We start from the raw sequence: 12,052 nt of genomic DNA on the forward strand, positions 1-12,052 counted from the left end.
TGTGTCTATTTTTAAAAGAGAAATATACCACGCCCCAGTGGGCTGGTTATTCAGCAGCTATTGGCTGATGGAGTGGAAGTCGCTCCCCGCTGCACTGTGGGCTCATGCTTCAGCGACTATTGGCTGAGGCAGCGGAAGATACTCCCACAGCATGTAATTACATAAACAGGTAATGTAGTTGTAATATTGCATCTTATAATTTCTCCCTTCTTGTTCCCCTTTCCAAATGCTTACATATACCTTGCCTTAATCTCTTTCAAATTCATAGTCCTTTTTTATCATGGGAAAAAATGTTTATTTTGAAATTATTCTAGTTTGGAAATACAAAACCTCTTGGGGAGGGGAAAAGGAAAGAAAAACACAACGTATACAGGCAACTTTTTACTTCATAAGCTTCTCACACCCTCATTTGCTCCTAGGTCCCACGAAGAGGAAGCACTCAGCTACCCACAATAATGTTATTAATAGGGATATGGATCAGTTTCACAAAGAAGCCAATGAATCCCATGATAGCAAATCCTATGCTGTGGCCATGGCAATCTTCTGGAATTCTTTTCTGTCGGGCTTGGTGCACCTTTTAACCAGCCGAATTGAGTCCTTTACGAACTGCCGACTTGGCCCAACAAACTGCCTTACCTGATCCATGGCTGATTGCAGGACTGCGGCTTGAGGAGGCAAAGACACGTAACTTGGGAGACGACTGATTGTTATAATACATGTATACACTTATGTGTTCCTAAATAGTACTTGTTCATCCCTTTAGTGTTGCTTATATATTTATGTTATGTCATTATATTTAGAATGCCATTTTCCTTGTATTTCTAAGAGATACTTTAATAGTCTCAATCTTGATGGATTTTATCATGCTTAGTTTAACTTACTACAGTCGTGAAGACTCCTGCAAAAAGAAAAATGACTGTTCGGCTCTTAGTCAACGCAGAAGTATGAATATGTGAGATTAATGAATTTTAAAACTTTATCCTAGTGGGAGAGGAAAATATTTTCAAAATTAGTAGGACCTAACAATACAGACATTTATGATCTTGAACCTTCAAATCGTCCTCATGAGAGCTTCACAAAATTGAAGTTGCAGTGAAATATTTCAATTATTATGAAAGATACTTGTCAAAACAGTTAATTTTTAGACATTCTATAAGGGTCTGTCCAGACCAACGGATTCTCCATATTCCCTATATTCATGATCATCTTTGAATTTTAAAGAAAGCTGAGAGCTATAAATTGAAACATCAGAATAATATTTAGATTAAATATTTTGTGCACTTCTCATTTGAAATAGTCTTATAAGGAGTGGTGAGGAATTGAGCCAATTTATCTCGAATAAAATAATAAAACACATAAAACAATAAAACACATGAGATCTGATATTTTAAATGTTTACTTATTTTAACTTTTATGTCTACTAGTAGCTTGCCTTCATGAATATCAGCATACCAAGCAACTGCCTGATGCTTGTAGAGTCCAGAAGAGAGTTTCAGATCACTGAATACTGCAAAACAGAGAGGAAGGTTGTAGGAACCAGAGGGGTTAAGAACAACTGAAGAATACAGCCCACAGGAGCAACTAAGCAAGAATCACAGGCACACACAGAGCCTCACGGGCCTAAGTGAGTCTGCATAGGTACTGTGCATATATGCTGCAAGTTACTTGGCAGATTTAACTTTTGCTCATATAGACAAGAAATGTTTATAGCCCGGCAGCTTGCTACCTGATGGCAGTATTGGGGGAGTATAAGCATGAGACTTGTTGTTTCCTCCACCATGTTGGAAAGATAAGTGGAGTGAAGCCAACAGCCAAAGCCACCACTTTGGTCCTAGCCATGCCCGCTTACCATTTTAGAAACTTTCTTACTCAGATTCTGGGTCTAGGTACCTTACTCAATATCATGTTTTGTAATATACCCATTTGCCCAGAAATTTCAATATGCCATCATTTTTTTCAATGTGTATTACTCCATTGTGTGAATGTACCTCATTTTCATTCCTTGGTTGAGGTGCATTTAGGTTGTTTCCAGGTTCTGACTGTGACAAATAATGCTGCTGTGAGCATAGTTGAGCACATGTCCTTGTGGTATGATTGAGCATTCTTTGGGTATATACCCAAAAGTATTGCTGGGTCTTGAGGTAGGTTGTTTCCTAATTTTCTGAAAATTGCCACTTGATATCGAAAGTGGCTGTACCATTTTATACTCCCACCAGCAATGGAAGAGTGTTTTCTTCACCCCACATCCTCTCCAGCATAAGTTGTCATCAGTATTTATGATCTTGGCCATTCTTACAGGAGTAGGATGGAATCTCAGAGTTGCTTTGATTTGCATTTCTCTGATGGGTAAGGATTTCATTAAGTGTCTTTACTCATTTTAGATTCATCTGTTCAAAGTTCTCTGTTTATGTCTGTACTCCATTTTTATTGGATTATTTGTGTGTGTTTTTTTTTTTTTGATGACCTATATACTGAGTTCTTTATATATTTTGGAGATCTGCACTGTCTAAGGTGGGGTTGATTAAGACCTTTTGTCATTCTGTAGACTGCTGTTTTTGTCTTGTTGACTGTATCCTTTGCTTTAGAAAGGCTTTTCAGGGGGCTGGAGAGATGGCTCAGAGGTTAAGAGCATTGCCTGCTCTTCCAGAAGTCCTGAGTTCAATTCCCAGCAACCACATGGTGGCTCACAACCATCTGTAATGAAATCTGGTGTCCTCTTCTGGCCTGCAGGTGTACATGCAGACAGAACACTGTAAACAAAATAAATAAATAAAACTAAAAAAAATACAGTTTCTGAAATGATTTTTTTTAAAAAAAGAAAGGCTTCTCAGTTCCAGGAGGTCCCATTCACTAATTGTTGCTATCAAAGTCTATGCTATTGTGGTTTGATTTAGAAAGTCTCCTGTGACAATGCATTCAACTGTACTTCCTACTAGCTCTTTGTTGATGTTCAGTGTGGTTGGTTTTATGTTGATGTCTTTGATCAATTTGCACTTGAGTTTTGAGCATGGCAATAGATATGGATATATTTTCATTCTTTTAAATGTTGATATTCAGTTATACTAACACTATTTGTTAAATATGTTTTCTTTTTTCCATTTTATATTTTTTGCTTCGTCAAAAATCAGGTGTTCATAGCTTTTTAGATTGATATCTTGATTTTCCATTAGGTCCATTGTTCTTCTTGTCTGTTTTTATGCCAATAACAGGATGTTTTCAGTACTGTGGCTCAGTAGTAGAATTTAAAGTCAGGAATTGTGATGCCTCCAGAAGTTCCTTTATTGTAAAGGATTGCCTTGGCTATCTTGGGAATTTTGTTTTTCCATATGAAGGTGAGTATTATTCTTTTGATGTCTGTGAATAATTTTACTGGGATTTTAATGGGCATTACATTGAATCTGTAGATTGATTTTGGTAAGGTTTCCATTTTTACTATGTCAATTCTACCTAGCCAAGAGCATGGGTGATCTTTCCATTTTCTCCTGTCTTCTACAATTTCTTTCTTCAAAGAATTAAAGGTCTTGTCATACAGATCTTCTGCTTGTTTGGTAAGAGTTACTCCCAGATATTTTATGCTATTTGTGACTATTGTGAAGGGTGAAGTTTCTCTGATTGCTTTCTCAGATCATTTATCATCTATTTAAAAAAGGACTACTGACTTTTTTGTGTTTATTTTGTATCCTGCTATATTAGTGAAGGTATTTATGAGTTGTACATGTCTCTTGGTAGAGTTTTTGGGTTCACTTATGTAAACTATCATATCAACAAAGAATGAGAGTTTGATTTCTTCTTTTCTAACTTATATTCCCTTGATTTCCTTTTTTTCTCTTATTGCTCTAGCTAGAACCTCAAGTACTATATGTAATTGATATTGAGTGAGTGTACAAGCCTGTCTCATTCCTGATTTCAGTGGGATAACTTTTAGTTTCTCTCCATTTTGTTTGATGTTGGCAGTTGGCTTACTGTACATTGCCATTATTATGTTTAAGTACGTCCCTTGTATCCCTATTCTCTCCAAGACCTTGATGATGAAGGGATGTTGTATTTTGTCAAAGGCTTTTAAGGCTTTTTCTACAGCTAATGAGATGATTATGTGTTTTTTTTCAAGTTTGTTTATATGGTGGATTACATTGATAGATTTGTGTATCTTGAACCCTCACTGCATCTCTGGTATGAAGACTACATGATCATAGTGGATAATTTTCTGATGTTTTCTTGGATTCAATTTGCTAGTATTTTATTGTGTATTTTTGTTCAATAGTGAGATTGGTCTGTAATTCTCTTTCTTAGTAATGTCTTTGTGTGGTTTGGGTATTAAGGTAATTGTAGCCTCATCAAAAGTGTTTGAGGCCTGCCATAGTGGCACACGACTTTAATCCCAGCATTTCAGAGGCAGAGACAGGTGAATCCCTGTGAGTTCAAGGCAAGCAAGGTCTACAAGAGCTATTTCCAGAACAGTTAGTACTGTTACACAAGGAAACCCTATCTCAAACAAACAAACAAATAAAAAAATTCAGAAATGTTCCTTCCGTTTCTATTATGTGGAACAATTTGAAGATGGGTCATTTTCTTCTCCTTCATTTATATTGGGGTGTTCAAGTCTTCCTGCTATAGGGCCACTAGTTCTGGAGTCTTTGATGAGTTTGAAGACTAGATCTTTTTCTTTGTTATGATAAAAGATAAATTAGTTATAAAACATTAGATTCACAAAGATAGGGTAGATAATATTGTCTTTAATTTTGTCAAATTCATAAGATTAAATATTGTAACTATAGTTCTTGCTTGATAGCTGTTTTGTTATATGTAATTTTACAATGTCAAAGTTAAAGCCTTCATTTTTAATTAGAATAAAAGGGGAGATGCGATGGAATATTCTGTACTCTGAATATATTTGTCTCTTTTTGTTGATAATTAAACCTGTTTGGGCCTATGAAAAGATAGCTATGTATATGGTATAGTTAGGCAGGAAATCCAATTATAGATACAGAGAGAAAAAAAGCATAGTCAGGAAGATGCCATGTAATTCCAAAGGAATAACATGCCAGGACATCACTGGTAAGCAACGGCCATAAGGGAATATACAGATTAGTAGAAATAGGTTATGTTAATTGTGAAAGCTAGTCAGTAATAGGCCTAAGCCATTGACCAAACCATTAAAACTAATAGTAAGCCTCTGAGTGGTTATCTCATAAGGAGCTGCATGGATCAGCAGTTGGAGAGAAAGCAGTCCAGTGGGACCAGTTGAGAGGAAAATTGTCTCCATTTTCAGAATACTACAGTTGCAACGTATCTTTGGATAGAAGAATAAATTAAAATAAAACTGGAACTCTAGAAAGTTGTGAGCCACTGTGCGGGTACTGAGACTGGAGTCTATGTTATCTGAAGGAGGAGTAAGTACTATTGACCACTAAGACGTCCTCAAAGCACAAGAAATCTGATGTTAATTAGAGCATAGAAGAATTAGCATAAAAATCACATCAATGTTATTTTATTTAAAATAATTTTATAGGAAATTTTTATAAAATTATAATTATTAAAATTATATATATATATATAATACTTTGTAATTATTGAAGTCTGTGTACACTGGTCATGAAAGTAGCTATTCCATTAACTTTGACCTGCTGTGAATCAAAGTGACAAAAACATTGAGAGCAACAAGATATAGCCAAATTCAGTGTTAATCATGTAATGTTAATATTTAAATGTCAACTGGAGAAGACACTGAGATTTCTTCACAAATTGATGATTATCCTTAAAGATTTAACTTGATGTGATAGATCTTTCATATGCTTAAAATGCAGATACACTTATTTAAAAAGAGAAATAAAAGCTATCTCTTTTTAAAAAATATATTATTTTAATTTTTACAAATACCATAGCATATTATTGAGTCTATCATTTCTTTGACTATTGTCTGTTTTCATTATATATAATGGAAAATACAAATCTGTCACTGTTGATTATAGAACTTTGTTCTGAGAAAACCATCACTGCCTTAGAAAAGGCAAAATGAGGTCACAAAGATCTCAAAAAATCACCAGATTTAATTTTATAGGAAAACAAATATTTACCTAGGGAACATGAAATACAGTATCAATAAGCACACAAATAAATGATAGACACACTAATTTGGACTCATTGATAATGCTACTTAAAACTCAAAGGTATATGATTAGTGAGAAAATAGCAAAATTATTCTGTGCAATAAAATTATGCATGCTGCTTCAGTAGCTTGTCTAGCATAAAGCCTAATTATAATGTTATCTGGGCAACAGTTCACAACTCTCTTATGCTATATTGTCAATACCAATTTAGAACTTTATTGAATAATTTCTTTCAAAGAAAAAATCAATTCAAAATTGACATGTCATTTGTTTCCAAATAAGTATTAATCACAATGACTCCCACAAAACTATGCTAATTTTCTGGTAGGATCTACATTAAAATTATGAACAACATATTAATGAAGTGCAATTAATTGGAACTATTTGTTTATATCATTACTGTTAATTGAACTTTAAATATGAACATGTCACTGATTTATATCCCAGAGTTTTACTCCATTTCTTCCCTAACCCATATTATGGACAGATAATCAGTCTCCTAATAGTTGTACTAATCTGGGAGTTGTGAAAACTGCAGTATATGAGTTCTAGTTTGTAAAGAGCCTGTCTCTGTACCACAGTCAGTTCCCAGGTAATGACACACCGACTTCTTATTAGATATGAATGCTCAGCCTATAACTTAGTTCCTAACTTGTAGTTCCTAACTAGTTAGGCTTGTTTCTAGCTATTTCTTATAACTTAAACTAACCCGTTTCTATTAATCTATGTTTTGCCTCAGACTTTTTGCCTCTCCTTCATTCTATATGTCTGATTCCCTCTGTGTCTCGTTGGCATATTCCCTGCATATCTAAATTCATCCCAAGTTCCTCTCCATTTCCTGTTAGTCCTGTCTATCTTTCCTGCCTAGTTATTGACTATTCGATATTTTATTATAACAATTCAAAGTATATATCTTCACATAGTGTACAAATAGCCCATAACACTATTTGGTACACATGAACTATAGGAGCAGACTGTGAGGGTTGCTAGTCAGCTCTCTTTTAGATCTAGCCCTCTGTCTCCTGACTGGGTCTCACAATTCACTCTCCTACTTCGACTACCCAGGTTGCGTCCACCACCCGGTCTTCCATGCCACATGAACGGTGTTATTTGAAGTTATAAGCAAATTTATTCATTGGTCCTTTCCATTCACCAAAGTTTCTGTGACATATACAAGAAAAGGAACCTTGAAGACCTTGTGGAACTGCCAACATTGTTTTCTTCCTGATTTGGATTCAATGTTTACATCACTTTCGTAGAGGACTCATTACTTTCCCCATCCTAGGTCTCTAGGCTTCTTAAGGAAGTTTGGCAAGTAATGTTACTTAATGTCTTTTAAACGGCATATAAAATAAACATGTAAAAATGTCCAAATGACAAAACAAATGTGTAAAAAGAGCATTGAACTGTACTTACATAAGTAGAGAATTAACAGGAAGGAGAAGGAAAGAAGAAAAGGAAAGAAAGTAAAAAGAGAAAGAAAGGGAGGAAAGAAAAGAAGGAAGGAGGAAAAAAGGAAAGAAGAAAGGAAGAAAGCACATATCAGATTCAAGAAATTTTCCTACTTGATGAGGGTAAGGATGACTGTGAATAATGAGCATGGTTATGTGTGGGTTGAATGATTGGGATCGGGCAGTTTGAAAAAATTATTTTGTTATATAATATATATATATATGATTAAATGTAAAATTATTGCAAATATAAACCTATATTTAGATCTAATACCCTTTTCTTAACTTTTGCAATTGTGAGAAATTAGCATATATTACAGCTGAGGAAAGATGTTAGTGGGAGTGGTGGTCTTCCTCAATGAATAGCCCTCCAATTTTTTGATCAGTGCGAAAGTGTCAGCCTGAAAACATACAATCAGGAACCATTATATGAACTGTACAACTATATTTAGAAATGTAATTATATACACATATATGCATGCAGTAGTAATTAGTGAAATAAAAACTTATGGACTTGAAGGAGAATGAGGAGGGCAGTATGGGATTGCTTGGGGAGGAAACAGAAGGAAGAAATAATATAATTAAGCTATCATTTCTTAAACTAAAAGATTATTTAAAAGTAAAAGGATGTTATAGTGTTTATCATTCCGGGACTATGACCTGTGTCATGAAAATTCAAAGTTTCTTCTTCTCACCTATTTCCAAGTGTAGCTGGAGAATCTCTCATTCTCGTTCAAACACACTGGTGTAAGATGACATGATTATGTTACACGTCTTAAATATTAATGAAGGTTTTAGTAACAAAAATTCTCATTTTATATATTTATGTCAAAATGTATTCATTAAATTTATAAATATAAGGAGATACATATTTAATTTCTTATGAACCAATCTATCATAAGTGAATTAACAATGAGGTGTCAATTCTATTTGTCTTGGGAGTTATTGCCCTTCCTCAGTAAATATAAAAAAATACCTTCTGAGTATTATTTGTGAAAATTGCTTCCTGTCTCATTGGAGAAGGCAAATATATACAAAGGGGCTTTATCTGGATATATAAGTAACATATCAAATTTTCCTGTTTATCTTACCAATACTCCAGTTTAAGTCTACATGGTGAAAGAATCAAGACTAAGACATTAAAGGAAAGCACTTGAGAGCAGCAGTTCACTATTCTAACATCTAGTTTTTTTGTGAATGGCGTTGCATTCAGGTTAGAACGTTTTTTTTTTCTTTGTGATAAAAGTTGTAGTTGGAGATTTCATCCCTACTAACAAAAAGTACATTATATCATATAAATTAGTTTGCTGAAATTTAAAACAAAGCCCAAGGAACTTATTTCTTCCTACTGCTTCTGGATGAAAAAGCAGAAATGACACTGTGCTATGAGCTTGTTTTTACAGTAGGTAAGTTAGGTATTTTAAAGTTAATAGCATATATAAATCAGAAAAAAATGAAGTAAATATTAAAATAAAATAGTTTCCAATGAGGACATGCATAGCCTCATTATTTAGTAAGAAAAATTGGACATCAGAAATTTTTAGAGCTGTACTTAGAGACATACTTCAGAAGTAGAATAAAGATCATAGTTGTTTTATGGAAAAGTAGTAAGAAGTAATATTAGGAGTACTCGTAGCTAACTGAAAAAAAGCAGCTGTTACCTTGTTGGATTAATAGATGAAAATATGATACCTGTGTTCTGAAAACACTGATCAGTACGGCAGAGTCATATATATGAACTTGGATATACTAGTGTACATATATAAGCAAGACGTTTAATAATATGTATTGAAAATTTATCATAATCTTTGTAATTTTGTACATTTTTGTAGTAATGGTGCTTTCAAAAGTTAAAAACCATTCTTATTCTTGTAAAACTTGTATTCTAGGTAGGTAAAATCAGTGCATGAGAGAATTTTACCTGACTATTAGTTCTATATGTGAGTAGTTATAAAATAGCATATCTGAAAGAAGATAATTGTATTGGGGCCTGAAATACAAAGAATAATAATGGAAATTTATTGGAAAAGCATGAGCCCAAGTAATTAAAATTTTACATAATTGCAAAAGTTACAAAAACCTATCAGAGTTAGTCATGGTACATTCTCAAAGAAAATAGCCTACTGTATACAATTTGTATAGGCTATTAAAGCATTTTGAGCAGGGGGACGGTGGAATTATGAAGTCAACCAAAGTTGATCATAAAGATCTGAGAAGTCAACTGTGATAATAACTCCATTAAGTACATTTTATTAATGATTAATTAACAGGGATTTATTAAAAAGTAGCATGGTAATGCATGATTTGTAATTTGAGAATCATTAGAAGAATGAAATAAATAAAGCAGGAATTGAAAGGTGCTTGTCAAAAGTATTGCCTAGGTTGTAGACCAGATACAGCCAATTCAGGATAATTGCTGACAATAGATCTCTACACCTTTTCCAAGGAACTTCATGTAGGAGAGGAAAATCGAAGAAACAGTAGCAATTTCTGCTTCAAATGCTTTTTCTTATTGCTGTTTGTTTTTGAACAACTGGATGTATATACTTGTCATTTAATAAATGGGAGGAAAAAAACAAGGGAGGAAACATCAAGGCTCTAAGAGAAGTTAAAAGACAAAAAGAAAAAGAAAAGAAAACAAAACAAAACAAAAACTAACTGTCCTCCCTGGTTCACTGATAACTTTAAGTCCTGAAGTCCAGCTTCACTTTCCACTCAATTGTTTGTTTATGAAAAGCACTGAACTGTATGCAAATGAAATGGAAAACCTATGCACATCATAATATTTTAAAAGAAAAAAAACATTTCACATAGCTTTTATTATTAATAGCTGATAGATATTTCTGAGAAAGCCATAAATATTAACAGCAGTTTTAAAATTTACTTATAAAACGAAATATGGCATGTAATGGTTATTCTTTGTTGTCAACTTAGCTTTGTCTGGATTAAACTACAATGCAGAAATGGATAGCACACTCGTGATGTGGGAAGACAAGGAGTATTTAATTCAGATCGTGAGGCTGGAGAACACAGACATTAGATAAGAATCATGAGTTTGGATGGCACAGACCTCTAAACAAGACCTTGTGGTGAGAAGACACACTCTTTTGGATCACACTTACTACTGGAAAGCCTATTGAAGGACATTGTAAGAAGGATTTTTTTTCGCTCTTCCCCTGCTTGCCCTCACCTTGCCAACATATTTCTTTACTGATATTAAAGCCTAGTTCTTTAGAATTCAAGCATATACAGAAAACCATCAGAGACATCCAGAGGCATGAGACTGAGCAACTCTATATTCTTGGACTTGCAATTTACTGATAGTTGGAATAGTTGGACTGTAGTCTGTAAATCATTTCGTCATATAACACATTCACACAAACACACATACAGAGAAATATATATATATATGAAGAGAGTGAGCGAGGCAGAGCACAGTTAATTCCATGAATTCTGTGACTCTAAGAATCCCTGATTAATAAAAGACATACATATGCTTTTATGTCTGTGAAAATGTATATATGTTATGAGTGTGTGACAAAATAATATGGAATCAAATCAGAAAACTACCTTCCTGAGATAACTTGGTAGCATTTGCATTACTGTTTTTAAAGGAATGTAAAATGAAGTACGTGATCTCTAAGGATAACTTGTATTCTTAACTTTGCTTACAGCAGACCTGAAATACAGAAGTGCTATAGTATATCAAATGTTACTCTAGGGTCTGAAATAAATTACATAGAAAAATCTATCAGTCTTTATGCTCCAGCAAGATTTTTTTTTAAAAAAATGAAAGACTGGCAATTGTCCTCAGGCCTTGTAGATTACATTGTTTTGTTCCAGATTCTTGTACCTTAATACCTACATTAATTAGTTCCAGGGTATACTGGTAATACCAAAATCCATAGATGCTTATGTAGACACCTGTACAGTTGGATATTAACATTACAATATTTTAGGAAATAACAAAAATGATAATACATAAGTAATTAGTATAAATAGAATGGTTTTGATAAAAATATATTTTTGCCCACTGTGTTTGTATATTTGTATGTGTTCTATTCACAGCAAACAGAAGGATTTCAATTTTGAGGTAAGCACAGTGCGCATAGTGAGTTCTAATCCAACTAGGTTTACTATTGAGATATTATCCCGTGGTATAAAAAATCAAAATATAAAGTCTACAGTTGTAGATTTCAATATTTAGTTGATTGACTAGAAATGAGGCATGCTTTCTACTCGTAAAGATTCAGGAAACTCTAGAATAACTTCATCATACAAATTGGATATCCTGCAAGTATTTTAATCCAATCTATAATGCAGGAAATGGACATTTTTCATGCTTTTGCATAAGAGCCAAAAAGGAAGTAAATTTGAATAAGCAAGTTAAAAATGTATTGAGATTATATTTATTCAAATGAAAATGAATGAAGCAGATGCAAAATATCAAACTTCATGCTCTCCAAAATATGAAGTACAAAACTGATTTTTTTT

The 12,052-nt window shown here is 33.6% G+C and overlaps 1 pseudogene; it reads right to left on the minus strand.

The window, feature by feature from the left end:
• Positions 1-439: 439 nt before the first annotated feature.
• Positions 440-656, minus strand: LOC125392422 (protein transport protein Sec61 subunit gamma pseudogene; annotated as a pseudogene).
• Between the last annotated feature and the right edge of the window lie 11,396 nt (positions 657-12,052).

The sequence above is a fragment of the Myodes glareolus genome, chromosome 12, assembly GCF_982192425.1.
Source record: "Myodes glareolus chromosome 12, mMyoGla1.1, whole genome shotgun sequence".
Lineage (NCBI taxonomy): Eukaryota > Metazoa > Chordata > Mammalia > Rodentia > Cricetidae > Myodes > Myodes glareolus.